Source organism: Petaurus breviceps, unplaced genomic scaffold (assembly GCF_028583685.1).
Source record: "Petaurus breviceps papuanus isolate PSGF00001 unplaced genomic scaffold, PetGlider_PUasm1.0 175, whole genome shotgun sequence".
Classification (NCBI taxonomy): Eukaryota; Metazoa; Chordata; class Mammalia; order Diprotodontia; family Petauridae; genus Petaurus; species Petaurus breviceps.
The window spans coordinates 9,323,002-9,334,122 of NW_027185764.1; the positions used below are offsets into that span (position 1 = coordinate 9,323,002).

At 44.7% G+C, this 11,121-nt stretch overlaps 2 long non-coding RNA genes across 5 annotated transcripts in view; one reads left to right on the top strand and one right to left on the bottom strand.

Annotated features, from left to right (window-relative positions):
* LOC138158646 (uncharacterized) overlaps positions 1–11,121 on the top strand; it is a 316,165-nt gene that overhangs the window by 109,451 nt on the left and 195,593 nt on the right. The window lies entirely within an intron of this gene.
* Positions 92–11,121, bottom strand: part of LOC138158643 (uncharacterized) — a 52,955-nt gene continuing 41,925 nt past the window's right edge. For 3 of the 4 annotated variants that reach the window (XR_011167687.1, XR_011167688.1, XR_011167690.1), the window contains exons 4-7: positions 9,703–9,823; positions 6,233–6,359; positions 5,418–5,502; positions 92–4,882 (exon numbers count right to left, since the gene is read on the bottom strand). This is a non-coding gene — a long non-coding RNA (uncharacterized lncRNA). Of the gene's footprint in view, positions 4,883–5,417; positions 5,503–6,232; positions 6,360–9,702; positions 9,839–11,121 lie in introns of all 4 variants that reach the window. The other variant, XR_011167689.1, reaches the window with a different exon arrangement.

Consider the following 11,121-nt stretch of genomic DNA (forward strand, 5'->3'; position numbering starts at 1 on the left):
TTCTGGGTGTGTAACCTTGAGCAAGTTACTTAACCCCAATTGCTTTGAAAAAAAAAAAAAAGAAACATTGAATGGGGGAGGGGGGCAGCTAGATGGTGTACTGGATGGAAGACTGGCCCTGGAATCAGGAGGACCTGAGTTCAAATCCAATCTCAGACACTAGCTTTTTTAATAAAAGGACATGAAAAAGTGTCTTTTGATTTTTCCCTTTTGCTCTGATTCCTCTTTCACAATATGATTATTGTGGAGATATGTTTAATATGATCATACATGTATAGCTTATATCAGATTGCATGCTGTCTTGTGGAGAGGGGATGGGGGAATTAAAAAAATCAAAATGTATAAAAGTGAATGTTGAAAACTAAAAATAAAGAAATAGATTTTTTAAAAATAAAAAATTAAGCAAAAAGGGGAAACTGTCTTTACATGTAACTAGAAATTTTTTTTTTTAGCAATTTCTTTTCTTTTTTAGAGCAGGAAAGGCAGGGCAGTTGGAGTTAAGTGACTTGCTCAAGGTCACATGGCTGGTAAGTGTTAAGTGTCTGAGGCCGTATTTGAACTCAGGTCCTCTCAACTCCAGGACTGGTACTCTATTCATTGTACCACCTCGCTGCCCCAAAAACATTTTTTAAAAAGAAAAAAAATAAACATTTATTAATCACCTACTATTCTATGTGTCTGGCATTGTACCGAGTGCTAAGAATACAAAAAGAAAAAAAAAAAAGGAAGTCCCTGTCCTCGAGGAGGTTACAATCTAACGGATAGAGAGGATACATAAACTGAGGTTAAAACCAGGGCAATCAGGTGAGGGGGTTGTTGTTTAGTTATCTTTCAGTCTTGTCTGATTCTTTGTAGCAAAGACACTGGAGTGGTTTGCCGTTTCCTTTTCCAGCTCATTTGGCAGATGAGGAAACTGAGGTAAACAGGGTGAAGGGGCACATGGCAGAACCCAGAGAACTGTAGCCAGACTGGGAATGAAGATTCTGGAAGGATCCCTCCATCTCTACCCTATCCAATCCAAAGGGCAGCCTCAGGGGAGGCTGGTGCTGATGAGGGACTGAAGTCATCTTTAGGGGGATGAGGCTCAGTCTGCAAGATCAGTTTCTTCATCTGTGAAATAGGGATAATGATGCTGTTTAGTAACTACCAGACAGGCTGTGGTTAGGCTCCAGGAGAGAAGACATGCATAAAGCTCTTAGCAAACATTAAAAAGCTGCATATAAATGTCAGCTATTATTACATTCCCAGGTCCCTCCCAGTTCGGATATTTTGTAATTCTAAGTTTCTGGCTGGGGAGGGAGGGGTACAGGAAGCTGTCCTTTATTTGTGAGTGTTCCTGAGTGTCATGGTGACTTCTGATCAAGTGCCAGGAAATTCTGGGGCCCCCAGTCCCCTGTCCCCAGAGCAGACTAATATTATAACAGCTGGGATGAGCTAGAATGACACAGAGCACAGATGGGAATCATTTCCATTTTATCTTGTCTTCCTGTATGGAATATGGAATAGTAGCAGAAGCAGTACTGATTCTGGGGTCACAGGACCTGAGTTCAAATCTTAGCTCTGATGCTTGTTTCTCACATGACCTTGGGCAAGTCACTTAACTTCCCTGGGCCTCAGTTTCTTCATCTGTAAAATTAGAGGAGTGGTCTTTGAAGCCCCTTCTAGATCCATGGTCCTAGCCCTCTATTGCTGTGTTGACCTTGGACCACTGTTCCTGGGTGAGTGGCTGTAAAATTCTTTGTTTTAATGTCCTTCCTACCTCCGACATTTTGTGTCATCTATGAAAGGTCATGAGCTATTGTTGTTTAGTTTTTAGTTATGTTTAACTCTTTGTGACCCCATTTGGGGTTTTCTTGGAAAAGATACTGGAGTGGTTTGCCATTTCCTTGTCCAGCTCATTTTACAGATGAGGAAACTGAGGCACACAGGGTTAGGTGACTTGCCCAGACCTGACATTCTATCCACTGAACCATCTAGTTGCCCCCAAAGGGCATGTAGTAGAGTGGATATAAAGCTGAATGTGGAGTCAGCAAGACCTGGATTCAGATCCTCCCACTGATATTTATATATGGGCCACATCAGTCAATCTGTCAATAAACATTTATTAGGCACCTACTGTGTGTAGGTACTGTGCTAAGTGCTGGAAATTTTTTTTAAATGAATACGATAGGGGAAGCTAAGTGGTGCAGTGAATAGAGCACCAGCCATGGAGTCAGGAGGACCCGAGTTCAAATTCAGCCTCAGACACTTAACATTTTAGCTGTGTGACCTTGGGCAAGTCATTTAACCCCAATTTCCCTGCCTTTCCCCCCTCAAAAAAAAAAAGACCAAAAAATGGCTACAATATCGGCCTGAAAAGAACCTAAGAAGCCATCCTCTATTTTACAAGTGAGGAAACTGAGGCCCAAGGGTGCACACATTCATACAGGTAGCAAAAGATCACAGATCAAGCAGGGACTGGCCTGATAAGGTAGCCATATGGCAGGCAGATAAACACATGGAATCTTCAGTTCATACTCCACTCTCCCGTCATGACTCTCACAGTTCTCCAACCTTCTGTTGTCTGCCTTTCTCTCCTTTGCTTACTGCAAATCTTTTTTTTTTTTTTTTGCTTTTTGGAGGGCAATTGGGGTTAAGTGACTTGCCCAAGGTCACACGGCTAGTTTTTGTGTTAAGTGTCTGAGGCCGGATTTTGAACTCAGGTCCTCTTGACTCCAGGGCCGGTGCTCTATTCACTGCACAACGTAGCCGCCCCTGCAAATCTTTTAAGGCCATGCTCAGATTCCCCCTCCTCTACGAAGCCCTCTTGGATTTCTCCAGCCCAAGGTGGGAGCTTCTTCCTCCAAATTTCCTAGGTTCTCCCTGTTTTTTTTTACCTGCTACAGAGAGACGACCTTAGAGGGGAAGAGCTGCTCATGTCTCGGGAAGTCTACTGGCAGTCTCTGAAGCTCAGCTGCCTTGCTTTCCCTGACTGTACAAATAACCAAAATTTCTTGGAACAACCAAGGCAGACTTTCTTGACCTTTTTTTAATTTCGTGGACTCCTTTGGCAGAATAGTGAAGCCCATATACATCTTCTGGGAGTGACACATTTAAATGATTGAAGGAAAGGCTTTCTTTCAGTTAGAGATTAGTGAAAATAAAGATGTAGTTGTTTTTTTTTTCCCCATATGAGTTCACAGACACTCTGAAATCTGAAATGATAGCCAGGTAGCACAGTAGAGTGTTGGACCTTGAGTCAGAAAGACCTAGGTTGGGTGAATCCAGCCTCAGACACCAGTCAGCTAATGTCACTCAGACAACTAGTAAGCTGTGTGAGCCTGGGCAAGTCATTTCACCCCTGCCTTAGTTTCCTCTTCTGCAAAATGGGGATAATAATAGCACGGGGGTTGCTCGAGGATAAAGTGAGATAATATGTAAAGTGCTTTGCAAGCCTCCAAGTGCTGTATAAATGCTCTCAGTTCAATCGTTTTTCAGTCATGTCCTCCTCTTTGTGACCCTGTTTGGGGTTTTCTTGGCAGAGGGACTGGAGTGGTTTGCTGTTTCCTTCTCCAGTTCTTTTTACAGATGAGGAAACTGAGGCAAACAGGGTAACATGACTTGCCCAGGGTCACATAGCTAGTAAGTGTCTGAAGCCAGATTTGTACTTGGGAAGATGAGTTTTCTTTGACTCCAGGCCTGGCATTCTAACCACTGTATCACCTAGCTGCCCACAAAGTGCAGTTAAGCGCCCATATGTTCCAGAAACTGTGCTAAAGCACTTTACGATATTATCTTGCTTGATGAAAGAAAGATGTTATTATCTTCCCCATTTTGCAGCTGAGGAATCTGAGTCAGGCAGGGATGAAATGACTTGTCCAGGGTCACACAGCTAGCAAGTATCTGAGGCAGGTTCTGGACTCAGCTCATCCTGACTCCAGGCCCAGTGCTCTAGCTACTAAACCACCTAGTTACCTGCCATAGTAAATGTTAACTATCATTAAATCTATCCACAGACCCTTTGGGGGTACAGAGATCTTAAGCTAAGAACTTCTGAACTGGGACAAGAAGTTGAAGAGGGCACAGTGGGGTATGATCAGGGGACACTGTCCCAAGAGGACCCCTGTTGGCTCTGGGCTCCTGATACCCCCAGCATTTCCACTTGGGGCTCTGGTGACCAGTACTCCAAGAACGTTACTGTGCATTATTTGGGGGAGACCAGCCAGTTTTTCTGAGCCCCAATAAGAACTGTGAAGTGAGCAGAAGGTAGAAACTTTGTGGGATTTGTGGTCACAGGGGGGCAGCATAGACTCAGAGGTTGGGGCCCCCGGGCCTACAGTTCATGGACTAAGATTAATAGTTGCCCTCCTTTTTGGAAAAACATGTATTATGGCACTTAGCCCAGCACATAGTAGGTGCTAAAAAATCTTTCTGGATTTGAATGTGAATTGGGTTTAGGGGGTCCCTAAAGTACTATGCAGGGGTGTGCCAGAGTCAGCTCAAACCAGCTTCGGAAAACCAATTGTTACATTTTCAGCATGAGCATTTACTACTTGGAAATAAGTAAATGCTACAAATCAGGGATTGATTTATTGTTTTGACTTCAGAAAGCGATGCAGAAAATATTAATGCAAATTAAACAAAAAAATGTGTCATGCATATATTTCCCCCCGGAGAACCAGTTGTTAAACATTGCCCAGGACACTACTGAATATATGTGTTTCTGGCATACTCCCTGCTGCTTGTGACCCTCTATGTCTGTGCCTGAGGGAAAGAAAGGACAGTCCTGATGAAACGAGGGACAGGATCTGTGGATGCTTTTTCTTTTTTAAGTTTTATTGATGCCCTTTGTTTTTATACCAGTCATTTCCTGACGTATTCCCAGCTCACCAATAGACTGCTCCTGTGTGAAAAAGAAAAGCAATTTGGTGAACCGATGGATCCAACAATTTTGCCTAAGTTCATCTGTACAACTTCTCCACCGAGAAGTGATCCGTCCTTCTTCTTCTTGAACCAGAATTGGTCGTTGCATGTAACCTGACTTCAGCCATCTTTGAACAGCTTTCATCAGTCTATGTACCATTTTTTTCTGTTATGTATCTCACCCTCCTGGTTCTAATCAATGCCTCTTCCCTGGGAAACTTTCTGACTCATTCTCCCACCCTAAATGTACCTCAAAGCCAGTGGTCATTCATTGGATGATAGCTTTGTAGAGATGGGGAGGTTTGATGATTGATAGTTTAATAGAGGAGATGAGGCATGTACCCTCAAGAGCCTTAATACAAAACATAATACAAATGCTTTATAAGGAAATTAGTAACAAAGAGTTATATACTTCAAGGAAGTAAAGATTACTTCCTACTGGGGTGTGGGGTTAGGGGGGATATCAAGACAGGCTTCAGACTGATATACACACAGACAAAAGATATGCGACAAACCCCATCTTCCCAGTCATTCTCCATCCAAGGAAAGGAAGAACATTCTTGAATTCTCAAGTCAATCTTCTGAGAGCCCTCAATGATTCTAATGGAGGGAGGAAAGACAGTAATGTCAGCAGGAACTTCTGACTGTCTGGGCAGATGTGCCCGGGGCCAAGTTCCAGGAGAACTGACCTATAGAAGGAAGGAGGGGCACAGAGAACATCCAAATCTTGGCCCGCTGTAAGTGAGAAATGTACCAGATTCCATAATATTTCCCATCAATAATGAAAATGCTTCTGTGGTGCCAGGAAGGGGTCACTCAGGTCCTTGCCCATCCCTCTAGCCCTTGGCTGCAGGCTGATATGGTAACATTACAGACATCCCTCCTGGGCTCCCCCAGTGCCAACCAGTAGGCTTGGCAGTTACCAAGAGAGTAACCAATTAGGTCTGCAGCCTTGTGCTCCTCGCCCCCAGCAGAAATGCAGGGGAAGAATTTGACCTCTTGGCAGTGCCAAGCAAGGCAAACTGTCCTAGGAGACAGGGGGGTGGTGTGGGGAGAGGTGGATCAAGGATTCTTGAAATCCCCTCTAAAGTAACATAGAGGACTGGCCCAGTCTTGGCAGCCAACCACCCTCTGCCTGTTTTCTTCTGCCCCCTCCATCTGTCCCTACTTAAAAGGGAAACATCAACTGTCCTCGGTAATTCCCAGGTCCCCATCCAACCCTCGGGCGTTTCATGAGAAAAGTACTAGGTGTCTCTGTGAGTGCTGAGTTATCATAACTGATATCCATCACACAGCTATTATGACTGCAGTTATTATAACTGATACCCACCTGATTGCCCAGAGATAGCAAACGACTGCAGCAATGGCAACAAAAATAATTCCTTACTTCCGCAGAGCACTTCGGCATCGTTTAAAGCACTTCCCTATATTTGTCTAGTCGGATCCTCAGGATAACTCTGTAAGGGAGGCACAGGGAGTTTCCACTTAACTCAGCACATTTATTAAGGGTTTATTACATGCAAAGCCTCATGCTAAGGATACAAAGGTGAAAAATAGCAGAATTGCCAGCCTTCTAGCATCTCCCTATTAAAAGCAGCTAAATAATGGGCAGGCGGTGCAGGGCCGGTCCCCGGGGACTCAGATTCAAATTCTGCCTCAGACCATTATTAGCTGGGAAGTCACTTAACCTCTGTCTGCCTCAGTTCCCTCAACTATAAAGTGGAGACAACAATAGAACCTACTTCCCAGGGTTGCTGGGAGAATCAAATGAGATCATATTTGTAAAGGGTTTAACACAGTTGCCTGGCCCAAAGTAGATGTTTAATAAATGCTTCTTTCCTTTCTTTCTGCTAAGAAGGAAGAATAAGACATAAACTCCAGGGCTCGGTAGATAGAGCACTAACCCTGCAACCAGGAGGGCCTGAGTTCAAATCTGGCCTCAGGTACTTACTAGCTGTGTGACCCTGGGCAAGTCATTCAACCTCAATTGCCTCCAAAAAAAAAAAAGGAAGAAAGATAATTGTGTGGCAGTACAATTTACAGATTGGAAACATCATGAAAGTATGGTTTTAAAGTGGAAAGTAATCCAGGCAAAAGAGGGGTCTGGATGAGAGATTCCCAGCCTGGGGTACAAGAAGCTTATCAAGGGGAGACCAGGAAGGAGTTTCACCCTAACTGATGTCTGCCTGGTGTGACCCATTGCCCTGAGACAGTGGTCTTTTTATCTGATTTTTACTATTGATTTCCAATCAAAGAAGTTACCAAACGTTTGGTGTCCTCTTAGAGATGCCTATCCTAAGCTTACTTTTCTTATGAAAACTTAATCTCCTTAATTTATCTCCTTTCATATTGAATACATGGGGTATGAGAAGATTTATTGAAAGCCAAGGGGTAGCGAAACCAGAAAAGATTGAGAATCAATTCCTGGTCTAGACAAAATGCTAAGAGGAGGGAAGGGGAAGGGAATAAGCCTTTGTACAGCAACTACTATGTGCCCAGCAGCTGTGCTAAACCCTTTACAAATATTATCTCATTTGATCCCACATACAAACAGCTCCGGGAGGTAGACACCTATTATTATTATCTCTATTTTACAGTTGGGGAAACTGAGGCAAACAGCCATTAAGTGACTTGCTTAGAGTCTTCCTGACTCCAAACCCAACTATCTATTGTGCCACCTCCTAAGAAATCAGAAGACAGAGAGATAGCGGCGGCCAGGTAGCACAGCGAGTAAGAGCACCGGCTCCAGTGTTGAGAACACCTGGAGATCGAATCCCGGGCTCAGACACTTAGCACCACCCAGAAACACCTGGCCGTGCAACCTTGAGCAAGTTACTTAACCCCAATTGCTTAGGGGCAGCCAAGTGGCTCAGCAAGTAAGAGCATCGGCTCCAGTGTCGGGATGACCTGGATCAAATCCAGGCTCAGATACTCAGCACCACACTCAGAAATAATAACTGGCCATGTAACCTTGAGCAAGTTACTTAACCCAAATTGCTTTATTAAAAAAAAAAAGAAGAAGAAGACAGAGAGATTGTATTGTTCTGGGAATACAGGGAAGGCTTCTCCCAAGAGGCAGCATCCAAGCTGTACCTCAAAGGATGAGAAAGATTTCAGCAGACAGGGGGCAGGAAAAGAGTATATTGCAGGTATGAGGAACAGCTATCGGTTCAGTATGCCTGGAACACAGAATATGTGAAGGGATACAGGCTCAGATAAAACTGGAAAGGCAGACTCAAGCTAGACTGCAGGAGGCCCTCAATGGCAGGCTAAGGAGTTCGAATTGTCCCAAAGGACAATTGGGAGTCACTGAAGATTTCTGAGTGGGGGAGTAACATGGTCAGACCTGGGCGAACACTACTTTGGAAGCAGTATGAAGGATGGTCTAAAGGGAGAGAACCTAAAGGCAGGGGGACTGGTTAGGAAGCTATCACCATGATCCAGGTGACAGGTAAGAGAACCTGGACTAGGAATGGGGATAGTAGGAGAGAGGAAACCAATCCTGGGAAAGGTAATCATGAGGCAGCTACGTAGTGCAGCAGATACAGTGCTGGTCCTGGGGCCGGGAGGAACTGAGTTCAAATCTGACCTCAGGTACTTACTAACTGTGTGACCCTGGGCAAGTCATTCAACCTCAGTAACCTCCTAAAAAAGAAAGATCATTGTGTGGCAATAGAATTTACAGCCTGGATTTGTTGAGTGAGGGAGAAGAAAAGCTCAAAGGTGATCTGAGGTTTTGAGGTGTCAGCAAAGAGAAATAGTTGAGTTGGGTGGAGGGGTAGGCTGGGTGGGGGGGCTGCCAATTTAGTTCTAGGTGCATCAAACTTGAGCTGCCAGTGGGTTTGTGCCCCCATAGAAGTGATCATTGAACCTCTGGGAGTTTTTTTAGTTTTAGAAGAGGAGTGGCAAGAGTTGAGGAGAAAGGGCTGATGAAGGCTTTGATTCCAGGTTTAATATGAACAAAACTGAAGGTCAGCGATGTTAAATAGATCACAGGCCTGAAGAGAGGCCCTAGAGATCATTTAGTTCGATTCTCTTGTTTTACAGATGAGTAACTGAGGCCCAAATAAAATGGGAGCATCTGGGCGGTACCACAGACAGAGCACCAGGCCTGGAGTCGGGAAGACTCATCTTCCTGAGTTCAAATCTGGCCTCAGACTCTTACTAGCTGTGTGACCCTGGGCAAGTCACTTCACCCTGTTTGCCTCAGTCTCCTCATCTGTAAAATGAGCTGGAGAAGGAAATGGCAAAACACTCCAGTATCTCTGCCAAGAAAACCCCAAATGGGGTCACAGAAAGTCGGATACAACTGAAAATGACCAAAGAACAAGAAAGCCAAAATAATCCCAGGTCTGATGGGGTTTATCATGTTTCACATTACAATCCCCTGGTGTCTGCAGGGAAGAGAGGGAGGTGCGTTTCTTTTTCTCTTCTTTAGGAATAAGCCTGATCATTCTAATCTCCCAGAGCCGAATTTGCTTTTCAGTCATTTTGTGTGGGTAGAGAGAAGATCAAACTCAGGTGCCACTCCTCCAAGAAGCCTTCCAAGATCACCTCAAGCTTCTGAGAGCTCTTCCTGCCCTTACTTTTTTTTTTTGAGGGGGGGAGGCAGGGCAATTGGGGTAAAGTGACTTGCCCAAGGTCATACGGCTAGTTTTTGTGTTGTGTCTGAGGCCGGATTTGAACTCAGGTCCTCCTGACTCCAGGGCCGGTGCTCTGCTCACTGTGCCACCTAGCCACCTTACTTTTAGTGCACTTAGAACCATGCTGTTTCTTAGCTTGTTGTCTTCTATTACCCACCTTCTCCCATGGGTATCCAACTAGAGCATTCTTGCCTTCTTGAAGACAGTGATCCTGACATCCTCCTTCGGATAAGAGTACATGCACACAATGCCGAAAATGTTGTAGGTTCAGTAAGTGTCTGTTGAATAATGGTCTTGAATGAATGAAAAAAACATTAAAAAAAAAAAAGTATTTACTGTGTACTAAACACTGTGCTAAGTACTGACAGATACAAATAGAAAAATCCAGACGGGCCTTGCTGGCAAGAAGCCCCTGGTCTAACCGTTTGCGGCAACATGAATGTGAGTTCCGCGGCCGGCCAGGCCCAGGGGTCCTTAGGGTGATTCAGAAGGTCATAAGAAAGGACTAAACGCCTAAACCCTAGGCCTGCCACGCTCCAGCCATCAATCTGCATAGATGTTTGTCCATCTGAATCTTAAAGGCTGGGGGTGGCTTGGACTCGAGGTTCTCCAAACCCTCCCCTCTTCCCCAGATGGCCTAGAGATACATGATTATTTTGTTGATGAGTATAAACCTCAGGAGCTGTGAGAATAGCTAAGTATCCATTCACAGAGGAGAAATAAGGCCTTGCTGTCTGGGGAGGAAGTTATTCTGGTGTATATCAAAGGGAGTGAAGCTTAGAGATTCTTCTATTCTCAGAGGCTCTTGGAAAAAGGCTTGGATGGCCTTTGAATGAGGCTTGAAAGAGGGGCAGTGTTCTCTGCTGGAGAATGTATGCATCCTGCCACTGGCCTAGGGCTCCTGCTTTATAGATCCTGATCTTGCAGTCCCAAGGTAGTGGGATCCAGGGAAGCAGCCTTGGGGGAGAAGGAGAAGGGCCCCAGAGGGCTCTGCTTTCCAACTATGAACTGTCAGCTAAAACTACCCAAGACGAAACTGCCTCTCCCTATGCAGGTCCGTAACTGGATAGAGCACTGGGCCTGGAGGTGGCTGAGTGACTTGCCCAGTGTCACACAGCTAGTTCAAATCCAGTCTCAGATACTTACTAATTGTGTGACACTGGGCAAGTCACTTAACCTGTCTGCCTCAATTTCCTCATCTGTAAAATGGGGATTATACTAGCTCCTACCTTGAAGTATAATTTTTGAAGACCAAATGAGACATTTGTAAGGCACTTAGCACAGTGCCTGTATGTGGCACACAGTAGGCACTTAATAAGTGTTTGTTCTCTCTCTCCCTCCTTCCCTGATGGACTGAAGTTCTGGCCTTAGTAGAGAACATGTTATGAGTTTTTCTTCTTCTCATTTTAAAATATAATTTCCTACCCCCCAATTGACAAGCATTTGTTTCCTCTTTCTTCTCTGCCCCCATGGAAAAGCAAAAGAAAAGTAAAAGAAAACTCTCCCAAGCGCTATGAGTAGTCAATAGGAGGGGCGGCCAGGTGGCTCAGCGAGTAAGAGCACCGGCTCCAGTGTC